This window comes from Balaenoptera borealis (assembly GCF_965194805.1).
Source record: "Balaenoptera borealis genome assembly, chromosome: 15".
NCBI classification, from domain to species: domain Eukaryota; kingdom Metazoa; phylum Chordata; class Mammalia; order Artiodactyla; family Balaenopteridae; genus Balaenoptera; species Balaenoptera borealis.
In genome coordinates this window covers 1,612,845-1,634,749 of record NC_138871.1, presented here as the reverse complement: position 1 = coordinate 1,634,749, position 21,905 = coordinate 1,612,845, and positions in this window count along the sequence as shown.

The window sequence follows — 21,905 nt, the reverse complement described above, 5'->3', positions numbered from 1 at the left end:
TTTGCATGTGGCTGTTCAGTTTCCCCAGCACCATTTATTGAAGAGACTGTCCTTTTTCCATTGTATATTCTTGACTCCTTTGTTATAAATTAATTGATTATTTTGATTATTATAGCTTTGTAATATAGTTTGAAATCAGGGAGCATGATGCCTCCAATTTTGTTTTCTTTCTCAAGATTGCTTTGGCTATTTGGGGTCTTTTGTGGTTCCATATGAGTTTTAGAATTTTTTATTCTATTTCTGTGAAAAATGTCACTGGAGTTTTGATAACAATTGCATTGAATATGTAGATTTCTTTGGGTAGCATGGACATTTTAACAATATTAAGTCTTCCAATCCATGAGCACAGAATATCTTTCCATTTACTGGTGTTTTCTTCAATTTCTTTCACTGATGTCTTATAGTTTTCAGTGTACAGCTCTTTCAAGTCCTTGGTTAAATTTATTCTATCTCTTTTTAAAATCTACACTTTATTGGATATTCTACAAGGAAAGAATAAAATCTTGATCCACACTGGCTGCCATAAACTCTAATGCTCATGCACTTTCCTGGAACAGGCAGTATTCAGTTTTTTCCCCAAAAGAAATCATAAATTTCTCACAGTAACTAGGATTGGATTCCCTACCTCACACCGTTTATAATCTCCACTTCCCCCTTCCCATCTTCTGAGACCTCCCAGAAACTTAAAACTATTATTTTCTTCGTTGACAAAGTAAGTACTTTGACCAAAGATTTACCCCAGGCAGGGCCAATCTAACATTTAATATCACCGATTGAATAACCCAATAAAGTATAAACTCTGAAATACCAAACTTGAAAGTCTGATAAAAAGTATACCAGTAGTCGTTTTCCAATTCTGCTTCCTAAAAGAAGGGCAAGCCGGCAGTTTCATAAGTCGTGCTGTGGTTCTTCAGTGTCAGGGGCTGTGTATGCAGATACTTGTGTACACGTGTCACCAGTGAATAGCAAACACAAATTCAAACCTCTGTTGAAAAAAGAACAATTTGAGGATTCATGAGTTGAATTTTCATTGAGAAATTTAGGGCCAAGTATCGGTTTTCTTATAACCATTAGTAATTAAGGATTGCTATTGTTCTGCAAATGTGTTTGGATTTCACATCTTATGTTTCATACTGGTAAGCCAGGCTCAGTAAATCTACTTTGATTGAATACTAAGTGTTTTAATAGCATATGCTTTTACAGTAATAAGAGATTAAGCTTGGAAATGGAGACCAAAAGAAAAAAAAAACCCTAATAGTTCCAAAATATTTATTTGACTTTCCTTGTTATGCATAAGAACCAGTACAGTACAGAGAGGTCTAGTGCATGGGCTGTGTAATACTCCTGTGTGGGTTGGTGGAGCTTTTGAGAACTCATGAGATAATGACATAAGGGTCTCGGCACAGAGCCCCGTGTCCAGAAGGATGGGGATGGAGATTGAGATGGGGTTGATTCAGGAGGCCGTGTCCAGGTCACCCAGGGCCACGAGGGGACTTTGCTTTTTGCCAGAACAATGTGAAACCGTTACAGGATTTTGGGTGGAGAAGGGACCTGATCTGATGAGGCTGGATTGTTTGCAGAGCTGAGAAGAGGTTGGAAGGAAGAGCAGGGAGCAGTGTGGGACCCACAGGGAGTGGAGCAGGGCAGGCGTGAGTCCGCTACAGGCTGGTTGGGCGGCTGAGGGGCAGGACCAGGCCAGCGTCTGGTCACTGCACTGGGTGGGGCCTGGTACCCATCACAAAGGGAGGCGCCCTTAAAACAGCAACATGTTAGGAGAAGCCGCCATGAATCCCAAGTTCAGCTTAATCACATTGAGTCTGAGATGTTGGATGAGGCAGGAGTGGTCTGATCCTGAGATGGTTCCACTGTCCAGCCCACGGCTCAAGGTGCAACGGGAGTGGGAGCCCAGCTCTGACTCCAAAGCTCGGGTCTCTTGTGAACGAGATTTTACCTCTGGTCTCTTGGTCATAGTGCTGCTAGGAAGAGAAGGCTGAACTTGAACTCAAGACTCTTTGATTTGAATCCACTATTTTTTTTTCACTTACAAACCAGTTAGAGGTTCTTAGGAAAGTCATTTAATGCTCAGAGACTCAGTTTCCCAGTCTGAAATTTGGGACTACAGTATCTGCCCCGCTTGCCTCCATGCTTTGTAAATGCTGCTTACTTTAGAAATATAAGTTAGCACAGAAGAGGCAGCTTAGCAGAAAAAGCACTGGGTTTTACCCTTAAGATCTGGGTTTAAGGACTAACTGTACAGCCTCTGAGAAGTGACAAACTTTCAGAGTTTGCTTTTTCTCTTCTGTAAAATGGAGGTAATGATTGCTATGAATAACTAATATCCGTTGTGGTGAGATCAAACCACATAATGGCTAAGAAACTGATTTAAAACTCCAACATGAAATGTAAGCATCATTGCTATCCTCATGATTATAAATTCTGGATTATTTTCACAAGACTAAAGGAAATGGTGAATGACCCAACAATCTTTTGTTCGGGCCTCCTGTGGACACTGTCCCTAAGCTGTTAAGTAGGTCTGACAAGCTGGATTGGGAATGTGGTCCCTCTGTTTAGTGAAGTTTTCTTTGAGTGATGCACACCATGAAGATAAAGGTTTTACTTGATTCATTTCATCCTTTCATGGGACAAATTGTATTAGACATGTCATAATAGTATCATGTATTTATAACATATATATATATGTATATGTATATACACTAACATATAAATAACATGGTGTTTATAAAATAGACAGATTTTTGAGATTAAATTTTGCTGGTTTTGAGGCATTTTCGCCCTGTTTGCTTCTTGAGTTTGAAATATAGACATCTGAAATCTTGGTGAAGTTAATTGGCATGGAATTGTGGTGATGTATGTAAATATATATGGTATATATGTATGTTCATTTTAATATATTGTTCCTGAGAAGTACTTTTTGGATTGATTCTCCTTCCACTTTCAGAAGGTTTACTGCTTGTCTATGAGCTGATTTCTCACATTTTTCTTCCCTGTCTTCAATTACGTGAGGGTTTTCATCTTATGCATGGCACTTGGGATGAAACGACCAACCCTGGGTTCATGATGTGATCTCATCCCTGCCCTCCAGGAGCACAGGCTGATTGCCTCCGCTACTGGATCCTGGGATGGAGGTGGGCATACCTGACATAACCAGGGACACACACTCACTCACAGGGGCCGCTGCAAAGGAAAAGTGGCTGAGGGAGAAATTTCCGGCAACGCTTGTGCCTGTCTCCTCTCTGAGCTGCTGGGCCTTGGAGAGATGGGGTGTGATGTGGCCAGGAGAAGACAAACCAGAATCATCCCTTTCTGTTCTCTGTACCCGAAGTACAGAGATGGAACCTGCTGTGTCCACTGGGTCCCCAAGCTTACCCCCAAATCCTAAGTTAGAACAGAGCTGTGGGCTTGCTGGAGACTAACTCAGGTGGGTGTGAAGTGGGAACAGAGTCATCAGCAGCTACTGGCAAACCAAAAGCACCCTGTGTATATTCTAACAAGTTCAGACACATTTAATAAATGTTCGATCAGTAGTTAATATGGGAAGATTTTCTTATTTTAATTCACAAGGAAAATCGCAGCAGAATTAGCACTGATCAGCTTGTCCCAATGTGATATTTTAGTTTGATTGGTATTTACCATGATTATCAACTTGACTTTTCTAAGTACGGTCTTTTGTAACTTCCTCAGTGTGTAAGCACGAAGATAAAACGTTAACTGAAATTTATAGACTATAAAATGGCAGGATGGGCAGAATGGCTTCGATGAGGCCCACCTCAGAGGTAAGTCTGCATCACACCCTGAAGTTCAGGAAGTCTTCCTGGCTGAGGGGGGCTGGAACTTCCAGGGAGGAGTCCCTGAGTCCCACACCGAGTCACTGTGTGTGCACAGCAGAGGACGTGGGATTAAGAGCTGTGAGTGAATGTATTTACTGGTCCTGTCCTAAAGAGACGTAAAAAGCAGTGTCTCTAAGGCAGCTCTGAAAGCCTGTAGTCAGGAATCTCAGCAAAGGCAAAGAAGGGACATCATTTCTCAGCGGAACAGTCCTCTTTCTAAGGAAATTCTTGAACCCAAACTAGCCAGTTAAGTGGATGAATACAGAAATAAACACCTCAGATTAAGAACGAGGATTATTCATAAATTGTCTATTTTGCAAGACGTTTTCTGGAGTCTTAACGACATAGAAAACAAAACCAAACCAAACCCCACACATCTGTCCACAGTTCTTCGTTAACTTTGTGCTGCATTTCCTTTTAAAACATCCATATTCATTCACTTGGTCCCAGTTATGCCCAAGACTATGCCTGGTAAGATGTTTGTTAAGTTTTAGGTTATGACTGGTGGCCATAGATTACACATTTTCTTCATGCAAAAAGTTAAGGGGCTGGAATGGAATATTTGTATAATACCTGACTTGTCAAAAAAAGACCGGCTGAAAAATCAGGGAAGATTTTGCCAAATGTGGGCAGAATGAACATAGAACCAACCTTTTAGAATTTAGAGATTACGTAGCAAAAGGATTCAGTTTGATTGGCAGCCTCAGGAAGTAGAGTTTGGACGATGGGGTAGAAGTGTCATCCAGTATGATGGAGCAGACCTCACAGCCAGAATTGCTCAGAGGACACGGTTGATGGGGAAATGATTTTCTATCAGAGCACAGACACTGTGTGAGCCATGGTCCTTAGCCAGCAATTAGAACAGTCTCTGAATAATTAAAAAAATATGTAACTACAGCTATAAATACATATATTGCTTAGAGCTCAAGTAGCCCACAGAATTGCTGGAAAAGCTGAAGAATTAAGTGTCAAATCAATACCTAGGGCAGCTCCAGGGACAGGGGAGAAGGAACTAATGGACTACCTTCTCAGGTGCCACCTTTGGATTGAATGTATCACTTGGTTCAAGATTCCAGCTCTAAGCAGAAGCATCTGATTGTGCTAGCTTGGATCACATGTCTCTCCTACAGCAAGGTTCACCTTGACTGTGTCATGCAAGGCAAGAGAGGGTCAGCTGTGTAGTTGTGTATGCTGCACACGGCACAGCTTGGGGGTCTCCATTTTTGTATGCTGAAATGGTTGATTCCCAAAATCAGAATAAATGCTGGGAGGTACCAGGGTCATCATTTGTCAGAAAGTTTGTAGAGGGCAACCAACAAGGGGCAGCTTATTTGGGAAGCCTTTCAACTCTGACAGATTCTTCTAGGAGTTAGGTTCTGTGGTCTCCTGCTAGTTTTGACCATGGCATAACTTAATAAATCGAGAATTGGCTACTTTTGGTTATTGTTTGTTTTCAAATTAAGTTGAAGTTGGGAATATAAATTTTTATGTGTTGAGACCAGTTTGAGTCATCAACAATTCTATTTTTAATTTAATTAATTTAATATTTAATTTAATTTAATTTAATTTAACCTTCGTCTTCTTTGGAAAACTATTGATTCAAATACTTTGTCCATTTTTAAAACTGATTGGGATTTTTGCTGTTGTTATTGAGTTGTATGAGTTATTTATATATTTTGGATATTAACTCCTCATTAAAGATATGGTTTGCAAATATCTTCCCCTATTCAGTAGGCAGCCTTTTCATTTTGTTGATGGCTTCCTTTGCTGTGCAGAGGCTTTTTATGAATAGTTTGATGTAGTTCTACTTGTTTATTTTTGCTCTTGTTGCCTTTGCCTGCAGATTCGGATCCAAAAAAACATTGCTAAGACTGATGTCATTGAAGTCACTGCCTATGTTTTCTTCTAGGGGTTCAATGGTTTCAGGTCTTACATTCAAGTCTTTGATTCACTTTGAGTTAATTTTTGTATATGGTGTAAGAGAGTGGCCCAGTTTATTTCTTTTGCATGTAGTTTCCCAGTTTTCCCAACACAATTTACTGAAGAGACTGTCCTTTCCTCATTGTATATTTTTGCATTCTTTGTCATAGATTAATTGACCATATATGCATGAGTTTATTTCTGGGCTTTCTACTCTGTTCCATTGATCCATGTGTTTATTTTATGCTAATACAATACTTTTTTGATTACTATAGCTTTGTAGTATAGTTTGAAATCTGGGATTTTGAAACCTCCAGCTTTGTTCTTCTTTCTCAAGATTGTTTTGGTAGTTGGGGTCTTTTGTGGTTCCATATAAATTTTAGGATTATTTGTTCTATTTCTATGAAAAACATCATTGGAATTTTAATAGGGATTGCATTGAATGTGTACATTGCTTTGGGTAGTATGGACACTTTAACAATATTAATTTTTTCAATTCATGAGCATTGTATGGATTTCCATTTTTTTGTGTCTTCTTCAGTTTCTTTTATCAGTGTCTTATAGTTTTCATTATACAGGTCTTTCACCTACTTGCTTTAATTTGTTCCTAGGCATTTTTCTTATTTCTAAGCAATTGTAAATGAGATTGATTTCTTAATTTCTCTTTCTGAGTTTTCATTATTAGTATATAGAAACACAGCAGATTCCTGTATATTGATTTGGTATTCTTCAACTTTATTGAATTCGTTTATTAGTTCTAATAATTTTTGGTGGAGTCTTTAGGGTTTTCTATGTATAGTATCATGTCGTCTGCAAACAGTGACAGTTTTACTTCTTCCTTTCCCATTTGGATTCCTTTTATTTCTTTTTCTTGTCTGATTGCTGTGGCTTAGGACTCCAATACCATGTTGAAAAAAAATGGTGGGAGTGAACATCCTTGTCTTGTTCCTTATCTTAGAGGAAAAGTTTTCAGCTTTTCCCCATTGAGAATGATGTTAGCTGTGAGTTTATCATCTCTGGCCTTTATTCCCTCTACATTCCCTCTACACCCACTTCATTGAGAGTTTTATCATTGAATTTTGTCAAGTGCTTTTCCTGCATCTGTTGTAATGGTCATATGACTTTTATTCTTTTATTCTTCATTTTGTGAATGTGTTGTATCATGTTGATTCGTGGATGTTGAACTATCTTTGCATCCATTTAATAAACCAATTTGATCATGGTGGATGATCCTTTTAAAGTATTGTTGAAATGAGTTTGCTAATATTTTGTTGAAGATTTTTGCGTCTATGTTCATCAGGGATATTGGCCTGTAATTTTCTTTTTTTTTGTCTTTGGTTTTGAAACAGTGTGACGCTGGCTTCGTAAAATGAGTTTGGAAGTGTTCCCTACTTTTCAATTTTTTGGAATAGTTTGGAGGATTGGTGTTAAATCTTTTTTGAATGTCTGACAGAATTCACCAGTGAAGCCATCTGTTTCTGGACTTTTTTTATTGGGAGTTTTTTGATTACTGATTCAATCTCCTTACTAGTAATAAATCTATTCAGATTTTCTATTTCTTCATGATTCAGCCTTGGAAGGTTGCCTGTTTCTAGGAATTTATCCACTTCTTCTAGGTTGTCCAGTTTGTTGGTGTATAATTGTTCATAGTAATCTCTTATGAGTTTTTGTATTTTTGTATCTCTTATGATATTTTGTATTTTTGTAACTTTCATTTCTGATTTTATTTATTTGAGCCCTCTCCCTTTTTTACTTCATTAATCTGGCTAAAGGTTTGCCATTTTGTTTATATTTTGAAAGAACCAGCACTTAGTTTCTTTGATCTTTTCTCCTGTTTTAGTCTCTATTTCATTTATTTCCTCTCTGAGCTTTACAAGTTCCTCTCTTCTACTGACTTTTAGCTTCATTTGTTCTTCTCCTAGTTCCTTTAGGTTTAAAGTTATATTGTTTATTTGAGGTTTTCCTTATTTTTTGAGGTAGGATTTATCACTATGGATTTCTGTCTTGCAACTGATTTTGCTGCAGTCTATAGATTTTGGAGTATTGTGTTTCCATTTTCATTAATCTCTAGGTATTTTTTGATTCCCCCTTTGATTTCTTTGTTGAACCTTTGGTTGTTTAGTAGCATGTTGTTTAGTCTCCATGTGTTTGTGACCTTTCCAGTTTTCTTCTTATAATGGATTCCCAGTTTCATACCACTGTGCTCATAAAAGATGCTGGATATGATTTCAATCTTCTTAAATTTATTGAGACTAGTTTTATGGCCTAACATATGATCTATCCTGGAGAACGTTCCATGTGCACTTGAAGAGAATGTGTATTCTGCTGTTTTTGAATAGAATGTTCTGTAAATATCTACTAAGGCTATATGTTCTAAAGTGTTGTTTAAGGCCAATATTTCCTTACTGATTTTCTTTCTGGATGATCTAACCATTGATGTAAGTGGGGTATTAAAGTCCCCTACTATTATTTGTATGATACAATTTTCCTCCTTTAGGTCTGTTAACATTTTCTTTAGACATTTAGGTGCTCCTATGTTGGGTGCATGTGTATTTACAAATACTATATCCTTTTGTTGGATTGACTTATTCATCATTATGTCTTCAGCAATTCTTTTATCCTACTTTGCCATTACAACAGTCTTTCTAAATTTTACCCTCACCTCATCCACCTTTGTTTCCTGTGGGGCTTTGATTCTTTTATGTAGGTTTAGTGATTACATGGTTAAGTTCCGCAATTAAAAGAACTAAGTATCTTTCCAGGCTGCATACAGTTCATTGTTTTGATGATTTTTGCACAAATATACACAAATTTCTATGTATTTGAAATACTTAAATTATTTTATACACTTTAAACTTCATTGTTAAGTAGTTTTACTAGCAATGCAGTCATTTTCCGTCTTTAGGCTTATAATCTATTTTAGACCTTGTAATGTCCTACTGAGTAGGACTTCAAAGAAGTAAGGAATTCTGCTGAACTTACCAGAATGGATAGCCATCTCCACTCCCACACAGTAGTTGGACAATACTTCCCAAAACTGCCCCATATTTCTGGCTAAGTGCTAGAATTAAACCCAATTTGCTTTGTAAACATAGATCTCCAAATATAGTGTTTTACTAAAACATTTTTGGATTTTCCTTTCCTGTATTTCAGTTTTGTCAGTAAAAGTTTGAAAACTTTGCCAGATTTGGAATTCCAACATTATATGTTGTGAAACCTCTTTTATTCCTAAGAGGTTTATTGAGATATAATTTATATACCATAAAATTCAGTGCACCATTCAATGACTTTTTGTAAGTTTACAGAAATGGGCAGCCACAATCACAACACACAAACAAAGAACAAAAAAAAAAATCTTTTTAGTTCCTGCTAATGGATTTGATCCTTGCCATTCAAAGACTTGGAGTTTATTCCTTTGGCCAAATGAGAAGAGATAAACATTGAAATATATTAAGTTACCTGAAACTCTCTTCTTCAGTTAAATTCTCTTCTAAGGATCAAATGATTTTATTATATAATATTCTGCAAGGATTGCCTTTCAGAGCACTTACAGAGTAGTTAGCAATTCTGTGGATTTATAGCTAATTCTTGTAAGTATGTTTAGATTTTTTTCCCCTTCAGATGAGTCTGCCTCTGAAAGAAGCATCTGTGGTGTTTTTAAAGATCCTAGGACACTACTATCCATAAGCTGACACAGGCAGAGCTCATATAGTGTCTATAAAATATCCCAGGGTTCATTTTTAAGAACTTTGCCAGAGTTACATAGATAAAAGATTTGGCAGGGAGCCAAAGTTTTGTCTCGATACAAGCAAGGTTTAAGCCAATTCACAGATCAAAGAGAGAGCAAAGAAAGAAAACTGGCTAAGATTCTGTTTTGAACTACCCACCTCTGAATAATACCAACTTCCTCCCTTGGAGATCATTGGCTTTCCATGAAAGGATTTAAAAGAGATAATTAAAACGAAGCAGGCCCTCCTGATCGCTGCCCAGTATGGATTTCCCTTGGTCTTAGGTGTTATTCTTACCTTATGATTCTCAAAGACCCTCATCCTTGTTGAACTGGGTCCTATAAAAATAGTTTGGGGGCTTCCCTGGTGCGCAGTGGTTAAGAATCTGCCTGCCAATGCAGGGGACATGGGTTCAAGCCCTAGTCTGGGAAGATCCCACATGCTGCGGAGCAACTAAGCCCGTGAGCCACAACTACTGAGCCTGCGCTCTGGAGCCTGCAAGCCACAACTACTGAGCCCACGTGCCACAACTACTGAAGCCCGCACGCCTGGAGCCTGTGCTCCGCAACAAGACAAGCCACCACAATGAGAAGCCTGCTCACAGCAGCGAAGAGTAACCACTGCTCGCCACAACTAGAGAAAGCCCGTGCTCAGCAACGAAGACCCAGTGCAGCCAAAAATAAATAAATTATTTAAAAAAAAATACTTTGGAAACTCTAAAATCTTAAGATCTGTCTGTATGTGTATATGTGCATATACACACGCACAGACCTTGTATATACAATATACATATATACATTATTGTGTGTATATATATATGAAAAAAGACTTAACAAACAAGAAAAGGAGTGATAATTACAAAATTAAGAAAGTGGGGAGTCAGAGATTTGATAGAGAACAGTATAAAATTAGATGCAATTGTTCTTAAGGTAAAAGTTTTCGATTATTCATTTTATTGTAATGTTTCACAGTCTATCTGTCTTTCTCTTTTTTCCTCCCTCTCTCCAGATACATGTTTTAACTATTACATAAAACATTTTCAGAAAAGAATAATACTTCATGACCAACTGGCATATATCTGAGGAATGCATAAATGGTTCAATATTAAGACATCTATATATGTAAAAAATCACTGCATTACTTAATAAAAGATGAAAAAGATGAAAAATATTTTAATATTAAAAAATTAAATATTAAACAATGATTATCCAATTGATTCTAAGAAAAAATGATTGAACTCTACATTTCTGATAAAAATGCTTAGTAATCTTTAAAGAAAGAAATTTCCTTAATTTTATAAAACTATCAGAAAACTGCAGGAAACACCCTATTTCATGGTGAAACACAAAAGTCATTCCCTCCAGAGCTTGGAATAAGAAAAGCAGCCCACTCTCAGCATTCTAATGGAAGGTACACTAAAAAAGAGAAATAAATTAGGAATAATAATGTTGGAGAAAAGAAAAAACTGGTATTGTTTGCAGGCAGTATCTGATCTATCGAGAAATTGATAAGAAAATTGTGATATTGTTCAGCAAGGTGGCTGATCAAAAATCAATCTACAAAAAGAACACCTTTTTTATACCCTATTAATAACCAATTTAAAATATGATAGAAAACACATTCTTATCACATAGAAGCATGAAAACCTACATAAAAATTTCAAAAAATATGTTGAAAGGCCAAAATGAAGGTGATTAAATTTAGAGACACAGTATGTACTCAATATTTGTTTATTAAACCAACATTTATTTGGCACCTAGAATATGCTTGGCTTTTTTTCTAAATACTAAAGACAACACAGGAAAAAATAATTATTGCAATGGGGGAGTGACAGATATTAAACACATAATTAAAAATAAATAGTATCATATGGTAATAAGTATTATGGAAGAAAAATGAGGCAGCGAAAGAAGACTGGGAAGATGGGGTTGCTATTTAAATACAGTGGTCATCCAAGTCCTTATTGGAGAAACTGTATTTTAGCAAAAACAGTAGCTCTCTTGAGGAAGAGTATGCAGGTAGGGGAACAGCAAGTGCAGGAGCCCTGGGCAGACTCATGCGTGGTCAGGTGTGAGCTGGAGGGGAATGAGCGTTAGGAGTGGAGGAGGTTAGGCGACAGGGGCCGGGTGGTGTGGAGCCAGACAGGCTGCTCTAAGAAACTGGCTTTCACCACGGGGGAGGTGGAGATACTTATGGACTATGGATCGAGGTCTGACATGATCGAACTTGCATTTTAAAAGAACTACTCTGCTTGTTACTCTGAGTAAAGATTCCACAAAGGGAACTGATTATGGACACCGTAAACCAAGTTAGAGAGCCCTTGCAACATTCCAGGGTAAGATTAAATTTGCTGAGAATTGGTCAGGCTCTGGATTTACTTTAAGAGAGGGCCAACAGAAACTGTTGATGGTTTGGATGTGGGGTATGCAAAAAAAAAAAAAAAAAAAAAAATAGGAGTCAGGGATGAACCTGATGGTGTATATACTCAGCAAATAGAGGTGAAGTTGTCATTTCTTGAGAGCAAGAATATGGCTTGGGTGGAGAAGTGGAGGGATGGTGAGTATGTTGGACAAATGGTATAACGATGGAAAATTTCCCTAAAATCATCTTTAAATGTAATGCAATACCCACCCTAATCCCAACCTAATTCTTTATTGATGTGTATTTGATTTATAGTATTATATTAGTTTCATACATTATAATTAATTGAATGACTGTTGGTGCATGGGTTTATTTCTGGGCTCTTTATTCTGTTCCATTGATCTGTGTGTCTGTTTTTGTCCCAGTACCACAATGTATTCATGACTGTAGCCTTGTAGTATAGTCTGAAGTCAGGGAGCATGATGACTCCAGCTTTGTTCTTTTTTCTTAAGATTGCTTTGGTGATTCAGTATCTTTTCCGATTGTATGTAAATTTTAGGATTATTTGTTCTGGTTCTTTGAAAAATGTCATGAGTATGTTGAGAAATATTGCATTAAATCTGTAGATTGCTTTGGATGTATGAACACTTTAATAATATTAATTCTTCCAATCCATAACCCCGGGATAGCTTTCCATTTCTTTGTATCATCTTCAATTTTCTTAATCAATGTTTTATAGTTTTCAAGGTATAGGTATTTTACCTCCTTGGTTAAGTTTATTCCTAAACTTGGTCAATAAACTTGGTTAAGTTTATTTCATTCTTTTTGATGCAATTTTAAATGGGGTTGTTTTCTTGCCTTCTCTTTCTGATAGCTCATTATTAATGTATAGAATAGCAACATATTTCTGTATATTAATCTTGCATCCTGCAAATTTACTGAATTCTTTTATTGTTCTAATTGTTTTGGGTGGAGACTTTAGACTTTTCTATATATTTTATCATGCCATCTGCAAATAGTGACAGTTTTACTCTTCCCTTCCAATTTGGATGCCTTTTATTTCTTTTTCTTGTCTGATTATTGTGGCTAGAACTTCCAATATTATGGGTTTTTTTTAAATGAAAATGTAAGTTGTGGAATTCTACCTTTTAAAATTTAAGATCTATATGAGTAATTTAATAAATCCATTTAATGATTTAAATTTACATAATTCTGTTTTTTAAAAATTTGCTTAATATTGCTTAAATTGATAATTTGATGGATATATTATTTAGTAAATACTGATATGCAAATTCTATCTTTTTGACAAAATTATGCTCTGCCAGTTTTTCACAGCTGAGGAATCCCTGGGAAATCCATGTGACATTACTAGAAGCATCATGGTATGGTGGGTGGAAGCTTCCTAAATTAGAAGGACAGTGCCTAGCATAAGATAAACATACCAATATAGGATTGGCCCTGCAAATCCAACGGCATGTGAAATCAGTTTAATAAAACAAGAATGTATATAACAAATATCATGACATGAACAAAATTGGTTAAAGTTTAAAAGAGTGTTTGTGATTACAGGATAAGCTTCAGTTACCTGAATTTACCCCTTTCCCTGACAAAACACTATGTTTTCATGCATTCGTCTTCCTTTATGGAAAAAGAACAATATCAGAAGAAAAAGCATCACATTCACCTCAGTAGAGGAAGAATAAAATTTTTTAAATTTAGGAAATAAACTTGGTTGTATAACTTGATAATAATTGAGTCAATAGGTTAATATTCACTAACGTGTTTTCTCTGCAGTGCTGGCACACGTATGGGAAAAATATATAAATGGTGGAAGTTTCATTACAATTTTAGTGTTTGACAACAAGACGTTGTTTTGGTGTATATCATATATATTTAAAAGATATGATCATTTAAAACTGTGAATGCAGGAATAAGTTTATGATGCTGTTTTTTAAAGGAATGTGTTTAGTTACCTCTCACGAAGTAAGTATTTATTGACTATCTGCCACATGCCCATAAATTCTGTGCATTCAAATTTATACATTCAGAGGGAGAGCTTTAAAAAAAAACGTTTTCTTCTTTTCAACAAGTTTGTGAAGTGAACGTGAGGAGGAGATGGATCTATTGTTATCTCATCCACATTCTCAAGGGCTCTTCACAGTGGGCTTCTCTCTGCTGTGAAAGTGTTTCTAGCGCTCACGTCTGCATTTTTTGGAGTCTAAAACGGCCCCTGAATACAAATCAGTATGCATCATTCCAATGTTTGCAGAAACCCTGGAAGTGTTGGACTCATTTACACTCATGGGAAACTGGTCTCCAAAAGAGTACTTTCCTAACGGATTTCCATGCAAAATTTTGACTCTTGGCATTTTTACTGTGAATATTCACATTAGCATGTATGCTTTTCCCCATCACACGAGTCTAATTGCCAGGACTGATACACATGACTGCACTGAAATTTTATCTCCAGGGTCATAAAAGAAACACCTTGCCCTTATTAACAAGAGTAACCAATAATTAGTGAGAATTTATTGTGTGCCAGGCACTGTTCTGAGACTTACATAAGTTAATTTATTCAACCCTCTCAACCAAATTGTCAAGATATTCTTTCTGACTCAAGATATTTGAAACAGAGGGCAATATATAGAACCCACAGACAGTTAAAGGAAAAATCATAAAAGACAACTGAAAAACTTTCAAGTGACACAAGTTGAAAATTCACAGAAGAAAAGCAATACGAAATGGTTAATAAACACAAAAGTAGATCTTTCATGAATAACTAAAGGAATTCAAATGTTATAACCAAAAGTCACCATTTGTCAGTTAAAATGAGCACATAGAAAATCATAACAGTACTGGTGAAGGTACAGTCAACCAAACACCAATGGTAGAGACATAATTGTGCCTTGACAATATGCATACAGATATTTTTAAAAAACATTGCTTCTAGCTATTAAATATATAATTTTACCCCCCAAATTTATCTTAATGGGACCTTGGAATTTTATAGAGGAAGTATTAGAATCTTTGGAAATAGAATGAACCATTTAGTAAGTGGTTTTGCAAATTGAAAAAAAGTGGCCCCTTTGAACAGTATACATAAAATAAACATGGTGGATCAAGATTTTAATTATTTTAAAAAATCTTTAAAATTAGCAAGAGAAAATACAGGGAAATACCTCAATGAGACGCACGGTACAAATTATAAAGGTAAAAACTGATACATTTGACTGTATAAATTTTTAAAAACCTGTATAACAAAAAGCAACATACATAATATTTAAAAGAGATAGACTGGAAGAAGATGTATCGGTCAAAGAACTGATCTATATTTAGAACTGTAAATAATTCATACACATCTATTGATAGGTACATAATAGGAAACATAGAAAATTGAAGAAAAATGGTCAAAGGATATAAACAGAAAATTTACAGAAGAAAAATCTAGAAAGACAAAAACATGAAAAGATTTTCAACATTAAGAGTAATCAGAATTCTTTCAGAATTTGACAGATTAAGAGAACAAAAGTTAAACAAGAATCCAGGAAATTAAAGCAACACTCGGCTGAATCACATATAAAATGTTGTATTCTAAGTAGAATATTAGTGGTATAATCCCTGATTTCTTAGGCAAATACTGGACCATCAAGGAAACCTTAATGCTGAACAACAAATGTTCCACAAATGGCCCACAGATCTGCTGAGATGTAGCTCCTCTTAGTTATCCAGAAAATCGGGCAGGGCCTGGGCAGTTAGCAGCCCTACCCACAGACAGTCTCATCCATTTACCCAGTGTGCTGTGCAAATATTATCATTCTTGTGTGTACCATAATGTAAACAAAATGTTGGGAAGTTTGGTTTGATGATTTCCAAAAAGCTGAGATTTTGCTGATCACGTTTTCTCACCGTATGAACAGAAACCAACAGTAAATCTATGTTAAAAATAAAAAGAAAAGAAAAGGAAAATACCCTCCAAAACAAACAAAATCAATGATAATAACAAAATTTAATTTCTTTGAAATTTAGTAACGTCTTTCTAAATAACCCCTACATCAAAGATGTAATAAGAACTAAAGAGCCAAAGTATCTAAAGAAGAGATTACTTCATATAAACACTTAGGGAATGCAGTCAAAGCTAAAATCAGGAAGAAATACATAGTCTTGGAAGTTTTTATTAAATAGAAGCCTCCTTCTTGATTATGAAGGACGCACTGCTAGATAATCAATGCTATGAAATCACACACCTCCTATAGAAGCAGGATTTATTTTATATTTTCTGGTACAGTTGTCTGTAAGAATTTATGTTTTGAAATACAAGTTATTTTTAAAATAGGGGATTTCAGAGCTGGGCTGTAATCCTTCCTCCAGCCCCAGGGATGCTTCAGAAAAATCTGATGCTCCATCAACCTTTTTGCAGTATCAACTCAAGGAATATATCTACCAGAGAGATTCCTAAACATGGCTCTCTTGGTTGTCGGGATTGTGTATTTTGTCATCTGTGATTTGCTGTCAGCTGCGTTAAACAATGGAAGTTGGGCAGTTACCCATCCGATGTGACACAACTAGCAAGGTGTTTACACTGACAAACCCCAGGTCCGGAGTTACCTGTGCTCATGGGATTTGCATTTATGTCAGTGGTCAATGCTCATCTCTCAAGTTCAGTATGGATTTGTATTTGGAGATTGGAGGTCTTGTCTGAGTGTCGGAGACCTTCCTAATGCTTTGTCTTGTGCAGGCCTTGCTACTCTCCTAAAGCCAAGCGTGGTTGGTGCTGGATAAGCCTACTTTGTAAATCTGAATGACAGTCCAGCCTAAAATCCACGAATGCTGTCTTTAGGGAGATAGTAAAATCTCTGAACAGTACAGTGTACATGACAAACATGTGTCACAAAAGAGAGAATTAGCTCTGGTGGAATGGGAGCCACAGTTGTAGGTCATTAGATATTAATTCTTTTTAGATCAATGAAATATTAAATAAAATAATTTATTCATAACGAGTGGATATTTAGTCTGTAGGCATAACAATATTTAGGGCTAATTCTCAACTTAGGTATTTGGATCCCAAAGAATAGTCTGTGATTAACCAATTATACAGAGACTTAAAAACTCACATCAACACTCACACAACTTTAGTTCACACAGGTAGACCGCTCTTTAAGATGATAAAATTTCAAGATGGTAACAGAAATTTATCTGGTCAGATAACAGAATTTTAATAGAAATATAGGGAATGTGGGCAGGGTGATGAAAGTAGAAGTGTTCAGGGAATTTTCTGGAAAGTTCCCCAAAAGAAGTGATTCAAATGGAAGGAGGACTCCTTTTCCTATGCATTCCTCCCCCACTTGGTACTTGCTGATGTCAGGAAAGAATACGTGATGTCTGGATCTTAGTAAGCACTTTGTGAACTTGAGGTTGGGTCCAGTGTGCTGGAAACAGCAGAGCAGAAAGATAGATGCAGCCTGGGAAAACGATGGAGTCACACAGCTTCCTACCAGGCCTGAAGTGACAGCTCAGGATTTATTTTACATGAGAAGAAAAAAAAAATCCTTATTTGTTTAAGCCATTGTATTTGGGTTTTCTGCTGTGAACAGCATAACTGAATCCTAATTATTCTACCACCTCCCTCCCCCTCCCTCTCTCCTCCTTTCCTTCTTTTCTTTCTTCCTTCCTTCCCTTATAACAAATATAAAACTGAGGATGGTGGTGAGGGATAAATCAGGAGTTTGGGATTGGCATATACACACTACTATATATAAAATAGATAAACAACAAGGTCCTACTGTATAGCAAAGGGAACTATATTCAGTAATTTGTCATAACCTATAATGGAAAAGAATCTGAAAAAGAATATATATATGTATATATATGTATAACTGAATCACTACTGTACACCTGAAACTAACACATTGTAAATTAACTATACTTCAATTTAAGAAATGGTTAAAATTTTTTAGAAAGTATGAAATCACCTTGTTACAACACATAAGTTCTGATGAGTTAAAAATAAGAAAAGAGAGAGAGAGAGAGAGAAAAAGCATCAGAAATTAACATATTAAGAACCTAGAATAAAATTTGTAAATGGAAATTGATGTGACTACTTAAAAAATTTTTTTAAGTGTCTGCAGACAAAGGGTATAAACTGTACAATTAATAAGTGCATTTATGTGTGTGTGTGAAGTCGCATTTTGGTGTGGTTTTCCTGACACTGTTTGACCAAAAGGAAATTCCTCCCATAGCTCTTATTAAGCTATACACTTCCAAGCATCGACTAATTTTGATTAATAAAGAGAATATTTACCTTTCTATTCTGCATAAAAGGAAAGCTTTGCAGTGCTCTTGCTAGGTGATTACAATAAGTTAAAGCTTCCTAGTCTAGATCTGATTCCTTTTATAACAACCTCCTCCACTACCTGATAGAGTTTCCAACACCAGAAAGGGAGGGACCAGGTCCAGCACCAATAGTTTAAAAACATGTTAAAAGCAACATGTTAAGATAACACATGTGGGACTTCCCTGGTGGTGCAGTGGTTAAGAATCCGCCTGCAATGCAGGGAACACGGGTTCAAGCCCTGGTCTGGGAGGATCCCACATGCCGCGGAGCAACTAAGCCCATGTTCCACAACTAGTGAGCCTGCACTCTAGAGCCCGCGAGCCGCAACTACTGAGTCCGCATGCTGTAACTACTGAATCAGCCCGCGTGCCTAGAGCTTGTGCTCCGCACAAGAGAAGCCACCGCAATGAGAAACCCACGCACCACAACGAAGAGTAGTCCCCACTCGCCACAACTAGAGAAAGCCAGCGCGCAGCAACGAAGATCCAACGCAGCCAAAAATAAATAAATAAATAAATTTGTTTAAAAAAAAAGTTAAAAAAAATATAACACATGCATGATATCAGTACACGAAAGTACAGGATTGTATTCAAACAACATCAAAATTCACAAAAGGAAAAGAAATACTTTTCAGTCTATTTTCAGAATCCCACAGTAACCAAATTCCAGTAATTTTGTGTTTCTTTTAAATTCTTTTGTGGTTATTACTATAGTTCAAATACATTTGTGCTACTGATTCTTGATTTATCAACTTCAGTATCTATGGGCTCTCCATTATGAAAGATGAGAAATTTTTCCTTAAAGTTTATTCTTTTGGAGGCACTTTTTTTTTGCCTTATGAGTTGTGCATTTGGAGCTTCATTTAAGAATTCCTTCTTAAGGACTTCCCTTTAGTCCATCTCCTCCCCTAACTCACAGGAATATCCTGCTGCATTGTCTTCTACCAAAGTTATAATTTTACTTTTAATCTCAAGATGCTCATTCACCTGGCTTCTACATTGTGTCATGGAGTATGTGCTGGTTGGATATTCTTTCTCCATGTTTTCCTACCACCATTTACTGAGGAGTCTCTCTTTCCCTGTCTGTCTTTGCACTGCCCCCTTTATGATATATTTATTAGACGTACACATGTGTATTTGTAGGTACACACGGGTGTGTGCGTATGGGTGTGTCTCTGAACTAACCTGTTCCACTGCTCTATTCTCTTCCCTGTTCTCATACTAGCTTTGTGCTGTTATCCTAACCTTTATTACCCCAGCTTTAGAGACTGTCTTAATATCTAGAAATACAAATCTCGCTTATTTGATTTTCCTTTTCAAAACTGAATTAGCTATTTTGCCATATGAATTTCAGGTGGAATTTTTGTTGCGATTGCAGTGATTTTACAGATTAATTTGATGAACACTGACATCATGACATCCCATCTAAGAACATGTAATAGATGTTCTTCTATGTTACTTAATAGAGTTTTAAATTTTTCTCTATAAAGCCTTTGGCATTTAAAAATTTCATTCCTCGGTGTTTTATGGTTTTATGGCTATTGTCTCTAAGATTTTATTTTAAATTATGTTTTCTACTTGGTTATTACCCTTATAGAATGATGCTGTTGAGTTTTACAAGGTGATATTTTATTTGGCAACTTGCTGACCTCTTGTTTCTAATAGTTTAATTTCATTCTGTTCCAAGAAATGACAGTTTTACCTCTTCCGTTCCTCTCTTTTCCCTTCTCATTTCTTTTTCTTTCCTTACAGTGTTGGTAAGGCCTGTTGATTTTAAACCTTAATGGTAACGGTAAGATAAGATTTGATCTTAAAAGATATTAAGAGATATGTGTGTCTAAAGTTTCTCTGTTAAGTGTGATGATTATTGTAGGTGTTGCTATAAAATATTTATTTATGTAAGGAAGTTTTATCCTATTCCTAATTGGTAAGATTTTTAGTGTTAAGGTGTTGAATTTTCTCAAAGGTAACCCACATGCTTTATGGACAATCTCTTTGCACCCTTAACATAAAATGATGAAATATCCCTCCTTCACTCCATTTCACCAACTTTCCTTCTAGCTCTTTCATGTTTATATGACATTTGCATTATCAAAGTTTCTTATTTATATTATGTTTGATAACTAAAATTAAATCTTTCATATTTTTACTTTTTGTAGATCACAAAATTTAAAAAATAATAACCTTTAGAATATTATAATTATAAAATAATATGCACTCTAGAACCAAGTTTTATGATTTAGTCCTAAGATAAATGAATGTAGTTTCATGTCATTAAATTCTGCTCAAATGTGAAATTGCAAGAGTAAGGTAAAATTATTTCTATTTTCCATATTCTTCAATTATTTGGTATCATTCCACCTTTTAGATTTCTCCATGTTTAGACAATGCTTTTTTGCAAAGTGCTTTGTTTTCTTGATTTTCTAATTGCAGTTTTCAAATTTCTTCTTAACAGAAGACACCTAGCATTCTTAACAAACAATGGTATCTTTCACATCTTGATTGTGTTGTCTATCTGCTCAAGGGAACCTACATATTTTCTCTGAAAATATTTTTCTCAAATCTGCTTCAGTCCTGGTTTGGACCAATCACCTTCTTTCCCTCCAACTTAGTCATCATTCTGATATGTGTCTGTGTACACCCCTGTTTCCTGGATTCCTCAAGTTTCTTCTTTCTCAGATTACCTTTTTGTTTTAATGGAATATATTCTGGATGAAATTTACTAGTATCATGTCCTTATTTCTTGTGTGTCTGAAATTACCTTTTTGTTTGTCTTTACAATCTTGCTGACAGTTGGATTTGGTTTGGATTTCCAGGTTCAAAATAAGTTTTCCTTAAAACTTTGGAGGCATTACTTCATATTTTCTAGAATTCAGGATTGCCGAAGAAATCTGAAAGCATTCTCATTGTTACTGCTTTGTAGAAAAGGTTCAAGTGCTAGTGAGTGTTCACCCTTTTTATAAGAGTGTATAATATTGATATCTTTATACCAAAATGAAACTCTACATGCTAGTCAAGTGTTCAAGTTCTTTTTATGAGTGTGTAATATTGATATATTTATACCAAAATGAAACTCTATAGACATTCGATTAGAGACAATATCACATGAGACCTAGAATCGGTTGAGACAAGAGGTTTCTTGTTTCCTAACATCAGGCAAAGTTAGCTAATCAAGTACTAACTATGTGTTTATAAAATAGGTCCTTGATAGATGCAAGAAGAGCATTTACTACACAACAGACACTTCACAAGTACTTTTTAATTGTCACAACAACCCTGTGAAGTGGGTAATTATCTGCATTTTGCAGATGGAGAAACCGAGGCCCAGAGATGTTAATAAATTTCCCAAGGTCATCGGGCCAGTGAACGGCAGTCTGAACCTGAGGCCAGGCAGTCTGGTCCCGAGTCCACGCCTCCTCGTCTCCCCCCAATCCTGTCTCCTTCCCTCGCTCACCCACACCTCTGTCCCCATTGTCACCCACCCTAGTCCCCACTCTCCCACCTCAAGGCCTTGGCCTGCCCCTTTGGACTGATTCTTCCCACACCTGCCCCGTCTACACCTGTCCACCCTCACCTGCCCACCCTCACCTCTTTCAGTCCCAGCCCAGTCCTCATCTCCTCAGGATGGCATTCTTGACACTTTTGGGTGATGCACCTCCGGGTCTGCCCAGGACTAAGGGGTTTCCTGGGCTGGAGACTTTCGTGCCAAACCTCGGGA